This window comes from Xiphophorus couchianus, chromosome 15, assembly GCF_001444195.1.
Source record: "Xiphophorus couchianus chromosome 15, X_couchianus-1.0, whole genome shotgun sequence".
Lineage (NCBI taxonomy): Eukaryota > Metazoa > Chordata > Actinopteri > Cyprinodontiformes > Poeciliidae > Xiphophorus > Xiphophorus couchianus.
In genome coordinates this window covers 19,575,209-19,586,732 of record NC_040242.1, presented here as the reverse complement: position 1 = coordinate 19,586,732, position 11,524 = coordinate 19,575,209, and positions in this window count along the sequence as shown.

Sequence of the window (11,524 nt, the reverse complement as noted above, 5' to 3'; positions counted from 1 at the left end):
GTGTGTGTGTGTCTTGGATGGAGTGATGCTGAGCTGGCCCGCGGTGCTCATAACGACACCAAAACTCCCTGGGCCGCTGCCACCCAACTGGACCCGGAGAGGCATCAGGCGGCTCAACACGGACCTACACACACACACAGACACACACATATCTCCGTGCATACATCTGTTTGTTTATCCTGGCAATCACGTCGCTCATATTGCTGCAATTTTTTTTTCTTTCCTCAGAAATGATTAATTAGCTTCAGATCTAATCATGTGGAGCAATGTGACCAGACTGCCTTCGTTAATTATCACTGCGAGCACATGCTGAGCTAGGCTCACTCTGGCTGAATGAAGGAACTCCGTAGCACAGCTTTATTAAATCTAATACATGCTGTCTGGTTAATTTATTGCTGGATGCCTGCTTTATTTACACACTGGAGAGAAAAAAAAAAAGGCAGACGTATCGATTTAGTCAAAAGAGTGTTTGACGCACGCATGCCCTTGGGGGAAGAAGCTTTTGGAAACAATAAAAATGTTTCCCAAATTGTTCCGGGCTTTAAAGTTTGCATTTAATATGTGCAGTTATATAACATAATCAGTATTATATTGGAGTTATATATGACGCTAGAAGCACAGGTGAAGCTGTGAAAAATTATGCTAACAATCTAATCAGTGCCCAGCTTTATACAGAGACAATTGATTGGATTAGATATCTGCAGCTCCTCCAGAGTAACACAGACTTTCATGAATGTCTTGGCTGTGTCTGATTACCGTGTTTCCAGCCACACTGAATCATCTTGTAGCATAATCAATTCACTATGTTACCATCAGTTGTTATGAAAATGCTATATATATATATACATATATCTAATATTACTTAAATTTGACCTTCAGTGACTTGAAATTGGGCCTCTGTCTCTTTAAGAAGCTCCTGCTCTTTCTGAAAGAGGCGGAGCCAGCACCTCGAAGGTGGTGCGAAGTCCACTCAGGCGTTTTGCACAGCTGAATGGTTGCCACGGGAGATAAAAAAAAATATATATCAAGGTGACACTCCAGGTATGTTTTTGATGAGAGAAAAACTTAAAATGATGTAAAGCTAAAAGAAAGTTGATTTTACATGATACTGCCCCTTTGAGGGTATTTCGTTTTTAATTTTGCCTTATAGAAATTCATTACCACTCCAAATATAATGAAAACAATCCAGATTATCTGATTAGTTTGCTATAGGTAATTTTTTTTAAGGGCAACCTTTTGTACTTAGGTAATTCAGTCAAAAGATGCACACCATCAGCTCTTCTTCTGGTTAATGATTCTTCTTCTGCTTTGAGATTCTGTCCATCAACTCCACAAAACAAATCCTTGACAAGAAACAACCCAGAGAAACACACCTTTATTAATCGAAATGACAAACACGTTAAAGATATGAACTCTTGCATCCAGACGTCCTAAATCCAACCCTGTTTCCAATCAATGTCAGCAACCACTTTGTGGGAAAACGTTGATGTTTCGTTGCCAAACTGTTCTTGCCAGCCTTTGATAATGTAAAGCTTGGATTTCAAGTGACAGCTAAACCCTTGCCAAATATCTCACGCGTCTACTCGTTACACATCGGAGCATTAGCATGCACTGGCGTGCCTCTGAGGACAGAGAGGTAAAAAAGAAAACAGACAGAAAGGGAAAAAAAACAAAACAAAAAACAATGAGTTCCAACAATATGAGCTGGTAAAGGCATGTTTTAACCCGGAGCTCCTATTCGTGACAGCTATTTCTTCTTGATTTATGACCTAGAGGTGAAACAGAGTTTCCCTGTCCACCTCGGAGAGAGCAAACTAATGAACCAGATGCATTATTTATTATTGAAAAAGGAAAGCCTGGAGAGAAAAAAAATCCGCGGCTTCGCTGAAAAACACTGAAATGTTCCAAATGCAGAGAAAGAATGCTGTTTCTCCCTGCATGTCAAGCTCAGGCCCATGCCAAATGCAATATTAAGTATACTGGTGGTAATGTGAGTAGATGAGAGAAGGTTTCGCTTCTAGGAGATTGTGTGTTGTCCTGATAAGGGTTGAAAAGACATGCAAGCTGTTGTAAAAAATATATCTGGATGGAATTTAAAGCGATATTAAAGGGATGTTTTGATGTGAAGTTCAGGCAGAACTTCACATCAAACTAATGGTTAGTGTGAGCACAGCCAAAAACAAAGCAAACTTTTACCTACTTAAAGCTACTCCGCTGTCAAAAAGGTCACGGCGGTTTATAAAAACCCTATTTTAGAAACCTTTATGCCGACGTCGCATTCAAACCGAAAGGTGGGAGGCAGCGTGCTTCTAGTGACATTCCTACATGTAGCATGTACTGAAAGATATTCAGAAATAAGGCCTGGGACTTTAATCTATGTAATTAATTCCAATTAGTTACATTGATTATAGACATTTTAATGCTACTAATCCTTTTTTTTTGGTTTTTCATACAAAAGTCCCCAGATGGAACTTTTGTATTTGTATGTTCCTGGTACACCCATAACTCTGACGCATAAAGGTAAAGGGAATATTTATTTATATAGCACATTTTCAGCAACAAGGCAAAGTGCTTATCAGTATATCAGCGAAGCTATCCAAGCCTAAGGCAGCATCTCAATGCTAAACATGTTGCAGCAGCGCAGACGCTAACGCTAATGTCAAGATGCACAGTTCCACATTTCGAAAGAAAGTAATTTTCAAACAAGTTCCATGAGTCATCAGGGCTTCATGAAACACTTTAGACATAGATATACCATCACTTTGTACCAATTTGATGGTTGAATAACCAAAATAACAGATTACAACTATTCGTTCAATAATTTAATAGCAACAGGACTTTTAAATTGAAAATGTTCCTTATTGCAATTAAATAATTTGCCAACCCTTCAATTGACTGTATTAAACATTGCCACTACCTCTTTTATGCAGATAGATCATACTTGGACTTATTTTATGTTTATGATGCTCACCACGTTTCAGACAGGAAGATCACTGGTGGTGCACCGCCTCCAACGTTTATTTTTCATGGATTCTCTGTAACTGTTTTATTTAAATTAATTCTAAACTACTTACATCAGTTTTGAAGTGTAACAAAAAGATATATTTAAGAGGCCGTTGTAATATTTGTTTAGATTATAGTTGTAGAAATCAGGTTTAGTTTTAGCTTCCTGTCGGTCCAACCTGCAAAGTTATCATCGACATCTAAGATCACTTTATTTTTTTTTTACAAGAGTTAATAAATTTCTTAGCCAAAACTACACATCAAAGGTTCTGAACTTCTACCAACTCCTGCATGTTTAATGTTTTTTTAATATATATAACATTGCCATTTCCAAGCTAAGATAGGCTCTTTCCATGGGTAAATTTTTCTTGTGCTGTTCTGAAGGATGCAGAAAGCTTCCTTTTTTAAATTTATAATTTATTTTTTCTCTATCTGGTCAGTGTTCTTGTGGTTTTTATGGCTGGGGGCCAGTAAGCCACTGGTTTGCTGCTTTGTACATCAAACTCTTCAAATAGTTTTGAGGGGGGAAAAAAATGCTTTTTTTTTTTTTTTTATAGAACTAGGGGTGAAATTCTGGGAAATACTGCTTTTTTGCTTCCACAATGATTTACTGTAAGCACATTCGAGATTTGTTAGACGTGACAGAAGGGAAAGCCCTTTAGGATGTAAAAACAAACCTAAATTAAACCTAATGCTTCACTTTTATTAAGATCCATGTTTTAGCAAACACAGGAAATAAGTTATGGGCAGCTGCAGCCAGCGGGGCTCACCCTTTGCTATTACTGTTTATCTCTGTTTTTCGTCCACGTGATAAGTCAGTACTCTGGCCCAAAAGCTTTGTTGGTTTTAACCATAATGTCATCAATCATGGCAGCGTTTAGCAATTCCTTCACATTAACAACATGCTTACAAAAAAAATCCTTATTGGCTTGACTGCAGTAAGTGAAATATGTTCAAGTAGTCTGGATGTGACGCTAGAGAAGTTTTATTTGTGCTCTACAAAATAAAAAAAGAGAAATAACAACGTGCCTAACCTAAAAGATTCTATCAATTATTATTATTTTTGGTGGGATGTGTCACCGGCTGGTTGCTTTGTAACTGGCAACTGATGGCTTAAAGTCACTTTTCTCATAATCTGCTGTGAGGAAGTGGGATTTTGTGATAAAATGCATATTCAGCAGTTTCTCAGTTTGTCATGCTTCATTGGAATCAGCAAAAGGGGATCAGAAGCCAAATAAATGGCAGAAGGCTGTTCAGTCATGTTTTCAGAAAATGTTACAGAATTCAGTTATCAGCAGTAGAAGCAAGAATAAGCTGTTACACGTTGATTTAAGTGCAGGATTACAAAATATTTTGTTTGCATAAATGGTAGAAGGAGGGAAAAAATTATTATCTGTGTTTATTTTATGAGGGTATTAACTGGCAAAGTGGCGACTTGACCCAGAGTATTTAGTTTCTGACTGGCAAAAAAAAAAACCCAATAACTAAATGTTGCATTCAAAGATTCTAGTCTTAAAGCACAGAAAAAAAACATAATCATGTGATTATTTAGGCTTCCATACTGGAGTACATATTTAGCCATAACTAATTTGTGATGTGCCCATTTTCGCAGTGCGTGCCACTAGCTGCGTTTCCGTTACAAATATGTGTCAAACTTTATCTGTACTCGGCTAATGTCGAAACAAAACTACAGGTTTTTCCAATTGCGACGTTTCTGTTAAAGAAGAAATGCAATTCAAATAATTCTTGAATAAGTTTGCTCATGCAACAAGTCACTAAACAATCCATGCCGTCGTCCTCCTTCTACTTCCCATCATCTTCTTTGTCATTTCCGTCAGTAGTAACTTCCGGTTGTTGATCTTGTGTAAAGCATTTCTATTACAGTTTTTGAGAAACTGCTCTAAAAAAACCACCTCATCCTAGTGCTAAAACTTTTTATCAAAATTTGAGTTTTTTCTTCTTTTTTTCAAAATCACCATGTTGCCATTAAACCAATACATTTTAATAATCCCAATTTGTGCATTTCTAACGTCGACGGAAACACGGCTACAATTTATAAAGATTATTTCTCACATTTTATAACCTGAGCAATGCAATCATCTGTCTGTCACTTTAGATTGTGGTGAACGGCAACGACATTTTGCTGAAACTACATCTCTTTATTCCTACCCAGATGGCATCATTTATCGCACAAGCAAACAGGAAATACCGCGCGCGTCCCAGTCATTTGGAATGACGACAACAGGAATCCAGACTCTGGCTTGTGGCTTTGATGGGGAGAAATCTGGCCGTTCACGGTGGCTCGAAATGCTGTCAGCGGCGAGGCGGCTCATCTTCTCGGATGACGAGAAGATGAGCCGCGTGTGCAGTATTTTATTTTATGTTTCTCTCATCGACACTTGGTTAACTTTGAGCCACAAGATAAGACGGCTATTTCTCTGACTGCTAGTCTGCCTAATCTGCATTGACAGCTGTGTGATGACACCAGGAATTAGTCGTTGCTCATGCAAATAGAGCGCATATGCTAATACTGGAGCTAATTGTTCTTTAGAGAGGGTAGGAGGGGGATGTTGGGCGGCTTGTCATATGGAAGTTTGTTGGATGAAGACGTGAGCCTGCTTTGTGTTCCGCCACCTGAAAGTTTTCCAGCAGCCCTCATTACAAACATAGAGGAGACTGAGCTCTGAAACAACAACATTCAGTTCGGATTTTGACAGATGGCAAATTTGTGGAATATTTACCTTGCTCCAAATTTGAGCTGAGCAGAAATTTGGTCGCTGAGTGTGAAAAGTACATTCACAGTTGTCAAATGGCAATTGTGTATTTAAATTTATGAGAGAACTAGAGGTGTGCAGTGATCAATATTTTGGTATCGATCCGGTGCGAACTAAATACCAAGTAAATACAGTAAATAAAGTATCGGTATCTGTGACATGACCCCGTATCGCCTATACCGATGCTTTTTAATCACCTTCAGGTGTTTTTGTGTTTTGTTTCCTTTGAATTGTTTTGCTCAAACCTAGGACAGAATTTGGATAAAATCAATAGGTATCAGCAAAATATCTTAATTTCATATTAGCACGATTTGCAGGCATATTTCTTCAATAATAAAAAAATTATCATTCAAAATCAAAATTTTCTTTGAGGTAGAGTTGGGAAACTACAATGCAAAAATAAAATAGAATGTCAAGATGAAATCAGAAACTAGAGTATTGATCTTACCAAGATAGCATCGATCCGATACCGATATCGACTTGGTGTCGATATTATCGATGTTTTGGATCGACCCCCCCACCTTGAGAGCAGACATCATCCATTAGGGGACAGTCCAGACAATTTTATTAATACTATTCAACATGTACAGTACTTTACAAAACTATTCATTTACTTAGAAATTCTTCACATCAAGCTTGTTTCAGTCCGTCATCTCATGGAAAATAGAACGACACCTAACAGGTCATGGCTGTCTAAAGCTCAGAAGCTTAGCAGAGAACCGGCCAACAGGTTTTACTTTAACTCTTTCAAAAAAAAAAGTTGCACTGCCAGAAAACTGCAAAACAGCTGAAACACTGAAGCTAAAATCCCTCCGTCAAGAGCTGCTTTTAACCCATAATCACTGGAACTTTGACCAACATATTCAAAGTGTATTGATAATATTGATGTTGGCACTTCACGTTATTAGTTTTTCAATTGGTGACCATATGACGTCTTTAAGACTTTGCGTTTTTTATGATGGAAAGCACTTTGAACTCCTTTGTTGCTGAAATGTTCTATACAAATAAACTTGATTGATTGATAGGATAGAAAAGCTTTTGACAGAACATTATTTTCCATGAAATCCACAGATGTGACCTTTGTGGAAGAGTTACAAGAATAAAACCGGCGGTTAAATGTAGAATTAAAAAGACCTACTTGCCACATTCTGGGTAGGAGACACAACAAATATGCAAAAGAAGAAGAAGAGGCTCTCAGCAGGCACATGGAACTTTTTGGCCAACATGAATCCGATAATGATTGCATCCAGCCAAACCAGACACCAACTCATGTAAAGTAACAGTCCAGGTATAACCCAGTTGGTCCAATCTCTAAAAATCATGTCAGAAAACACAACAGAGCTTGTTGGAAAGTGTTCAATCATCATATTGAAATGGATTCATGATGACTGCCACTATCGGTACCAAAACAATTATGACTAAACTCTTTTAACGGTCGTGATGAAGCACTTTGCAACTAATCCTAGCAGAAACTAACAAAAGTAGCAACCTTGGTAAAAGAAAAAGCTCTGTGAAACATCACATTTTCAGTTCTGTAACATTCATTAAATCACCGCCTTTCAGATTTTTTTTTTTTTCACCATCCTTAGGAATTCAGGGTCTCGGGTAACATTTACCGAGGCCTTGATTGTCTTTTGAATGTTGCAGGAAGTTCATTACCACTTGATGCAAATTTAACGCCTTCTCAAATGCCCCGACTCCCCAGACCTTTCCTCAACAATCTAAGGGCATCGGGCTCCCGCAGCTGTCCGGCACTCTCAAAGTTTTGAATAATTGATGCCCGCGGAGGCGGTTGGGAGGGGAGGGGAGGAGAGCGCTTTCGGTTTGCGGTGTAATTAAGAAATGGCTGGAGCGGCTGAGGTCGGCATGAGGTATCAAACAGCTTTCAGGGAGAAATCTCAAGGAAAACTACTCATGGGATTGTTACTGAAAAAATCAGAATCATCCTATGCTGACTACAGAGAGATTGTCAGGGTCCTGGCTAATTACTGGGACTGCATTGAGTTTCAGGAGAGTACAACAAAAGAAAATTCCTATACTGATTTATATTGCTTTTTCATATGATCATATTGGTTTGGATAGCTTTCAACTCTTATACTTGCCATACTTATAAGTATTTTTTTTTTTTTAAAGAAGTGAGCATGGCACCTTTCCACTTGAAAAGCAAAAGCAATAATTGCATACATTTAATATTTATCTGACTGTATTTTGAACTATTGTAAACCAGATTTCCGATTTAATGCTTAACACCTTGTGTAACTCTTGTCCAAAGCATCTGAGCTGTATTTTGTCCAGTCTTACCAATATGGTTGAACCTTGCTGTAGATTAGTAAAGTCACATAAATTGCCTTTTTTTTTTGCCAAATATTTGCTATTTATTTCTCTATTTGAGTTTCTTGAACAAATTAAGTCTCAGCTTTGTGGTTACAGTCTACATATTGAGTCCGGTTTCTTTCTTTCCCGCTAACTAAAAAAAGCCCATTTCCTATTATAATCTCCTTATTGTGCTAATTTTTCAAATCAGGCCATGACAGTGAAGCCCATTGGACCTGCTGTACTGTACCGCAGACCACCGCCGCTCTGCTGGCGGTCCGATCAAAGGACAGGCCTTCTTGGCCCCGCCTGGCTTCCTGGGTTCACATTTCCAGTTAACTACATATAATTTGGATTTCTGCCACGGGGTAAATAGAACACAGGCAAGCCCTGGGAAGGCAAAAAAAAAAAAAAGTCTATAATCCCGGCTGGAGGTAAATTTGCACTTGTTCGCACGAGCATATAGAAGCGCACCAGTGCATGCGTTCTACTTTTTTTTGATTTCCTCTCACTGATTCAGTTGAGCACACACACATACACACACGCAAGATCAATGACCCTCTGGGTTACCGATGTCTCTGCCCCGACCACCCAGCGGGACATCCCAGTCTTGTTTGTCTGGGTGGCCGCGGAGCACCTTTGGGGGGTCAGAGTTTAAGCTGGAACAGTATTCCTGGCAGCTGAGGCGGTGCTGAGCGGTAAGACGGAAACAACAATAGGCCGGGCTCCAACTTGGACCCCGGAGGGACTGTCCGGTTAAAGGAATACAGCTAGTCTGGCTCCATTAGACATCAATAAATCCAGCCTGGTTTGTCTGAGCAAACATACACAAAAAACACAAACGAGTCGACAAGAAAGTCACAAGCGCCAAAATATGGAAGCCGCAATTCATCATCTGGAACGCAAAAGATTAGCATGACGTGTAATTATGCATTACTCCTCTGGTCGCACAGGAATTTAGAATAGTTCAACCCAATGTCTTAGTAAATCTCCTTATCCTGCTCCTAATGGTTAGATATATCATCCACTCACCATATAACCACGATATTTTTCTCTTGCCACAAGTAATTTTTCTCTGTTTTGCATTTTTGACTTCTGTACTTCATCAATTCTTTTGTCATAGCTAAAAAGATGACAGGGCTTGAAAGCAGCAAAACAGAAGCAAAGGTAGGAGGACACCTTGTGGTACGCCAAAGGTCAGATGAGCCATTACTTTGGTAATGTCACTCTAGATAACAGATATGTTATTGTAATCTGGATGTTTCAGGATGTAAAAAAAATATATTTTTCTTCCATACTTTTCTAATTTCCAGGGTTAAAACACACAACTAGTTCATGAAACGATGCCACTATTATTTTCTATTAAACCTGAGTCAGGCCTGAATGGCACGCTGACCAATGAATGACGCCCATCGTTTCTTTGAACTAGAATAGATAGAAGTTCAAACCCAAACATATATTTTAACACCATCAACCTTTTTTTTCCCCCCATGTAGAAACACTGTCTGGTGAGAAGGACTTTGACTCCACCGAGTTTATTGAGTTTATTTCCACAATTATCTTTCAAGGAACTTTTGATTGTCACATTTTAAAGAACGTCTCGCCTCTGTCACCTTCACTATTTTCTTTTTTTCCAGAGTGTTTGATGGAGAGGATTTAAAGTTCCTCTCAAATAAAGAAACTTTTCCAGTGAGGCAGTAAATGTACGGAAGCAAAAAGTGAGCAGCCGAGGTGTTGCTTTATCATTCAGCCTTCTGTCAAGTCTAAATGGAGCTAATGAGATTTGTCTTTACTGTAATGATTGCGTAGAAAATTTGAGAATTAAATTAAAGACACATTTATCTTTAAAGAATCTGTGTTCTTTAAAGATAATAATCTGAACTGTCCAGGACTTTGAGATAGGCAGCGTACACCAAGATGTATTACAACTGAGAATTTTACGAGTTATTTTAGTCAGCCAATTTATACATCACTTTAAATAAACAGGTTGTTAATGTAGTTATCACAACAATATTTTATTGCACTTTTTTAGGCTGTTGCTGGAGAAAAATCTTAGGGTCCAGCTTTCATCATAGGTCATATTTCATCAACATCAGTTGATCTAAACAGATCAGAGTCACTGGGGCTACTAACAGAAATAAACAGATATTTAACCCTTGGGGCATTTAATGCTTTATTTGTGGGTATGGAGACGAAGCCTTTGCATTACACAACAAACCTCTGAATGAGATGGTACCATTTTGAATGTCTTGGAACATACCTTGTTTGATATTGGGTTGTTTTAGTTTGACTAGTTCTACCAAAAAAAAAAAAATTATAGATGTATTGGGTTGCACTTATTTCAATATAACTGTTTTTTTCCCTTTTTTTGGGATATCACTCCTCCTAGTCCACTAGGGGGCTCTACGGTTCATTTACCTTGGTTTAAGTGACTTGACGGCGAACCGAAGTTAACTTGACTGCGAACCGGAAGTGGTCTAATTTCGCCGTGGGCTGAAGCAAGAAAGCTAAATTAACCTTAAAACTGCTTCTTACTTGCGTTGTTGAGTATTGCCCTACATGGTGAGTTGATGTTGAATGCTGTAAGCTATTGAGAGATACGTCTTTTGTTCTACATGTGGGTTTGGTAAATTAGCTTCAGGCTAATGAAAATGGTAGTGGTTAACAGTTAACTAGCACAGCTAGCTCTCTTATTGCACAGTGGGGTTTCATTTTGATGTTTATTGTACTGTATAGTGTTCAGAGAATGAACTACTTGCTTCATAATTTGTTGGTTAAATCAAAATGAGTGATGATGTGCTCACATGGTTTATGCTAAAGGTTTAAATCGGAGTTATTTGAATATTATGCAATACTAAGTAGAGTATACCTGGCATGTCTGCATAATGCTCCAGGCAATAAAATAACAATAACGACTAACTTATGTTCTTAGTAACATTGATAATCTAAAGTAATTTGAAAATTGCTTCATAAAAAATGGATGTTTCTCATCTTGAATTACACAGCTTTTTCATGCATTTTAATAAATAAACCAAGAATAATTATGAAACTGTAAATCCCGCCGGGTAAGAAAAAGCATCACACTTCCAGAACCCGACTATGTTATGTAAATATTTCACAGATTAAAGTGGTGACAGAGTTTCCTTTAAGCAGCGCAATTAACAAATCCAGCTGAAAATATCTTCACACATTGTGTTTTTTTTTTTTTCTTTAGTAGAACATATATCCGGTTGGAAGTCCAGTCCATATCCGGTTGGAAGTCCAGTCCATATCCAGATGAGTTCATTAGATTCCCAGTCACGCACATGCTGTAGGTTATCACAAGCAGTTGTGAACCTACAGATGGAAATCTCGTTACCGTGGTGCGTTTTCTCGTTTGCATCCATCTTCCCGTGCTGCCGCAGGAATCACGGGACGAGCCCTGATCATGTAAA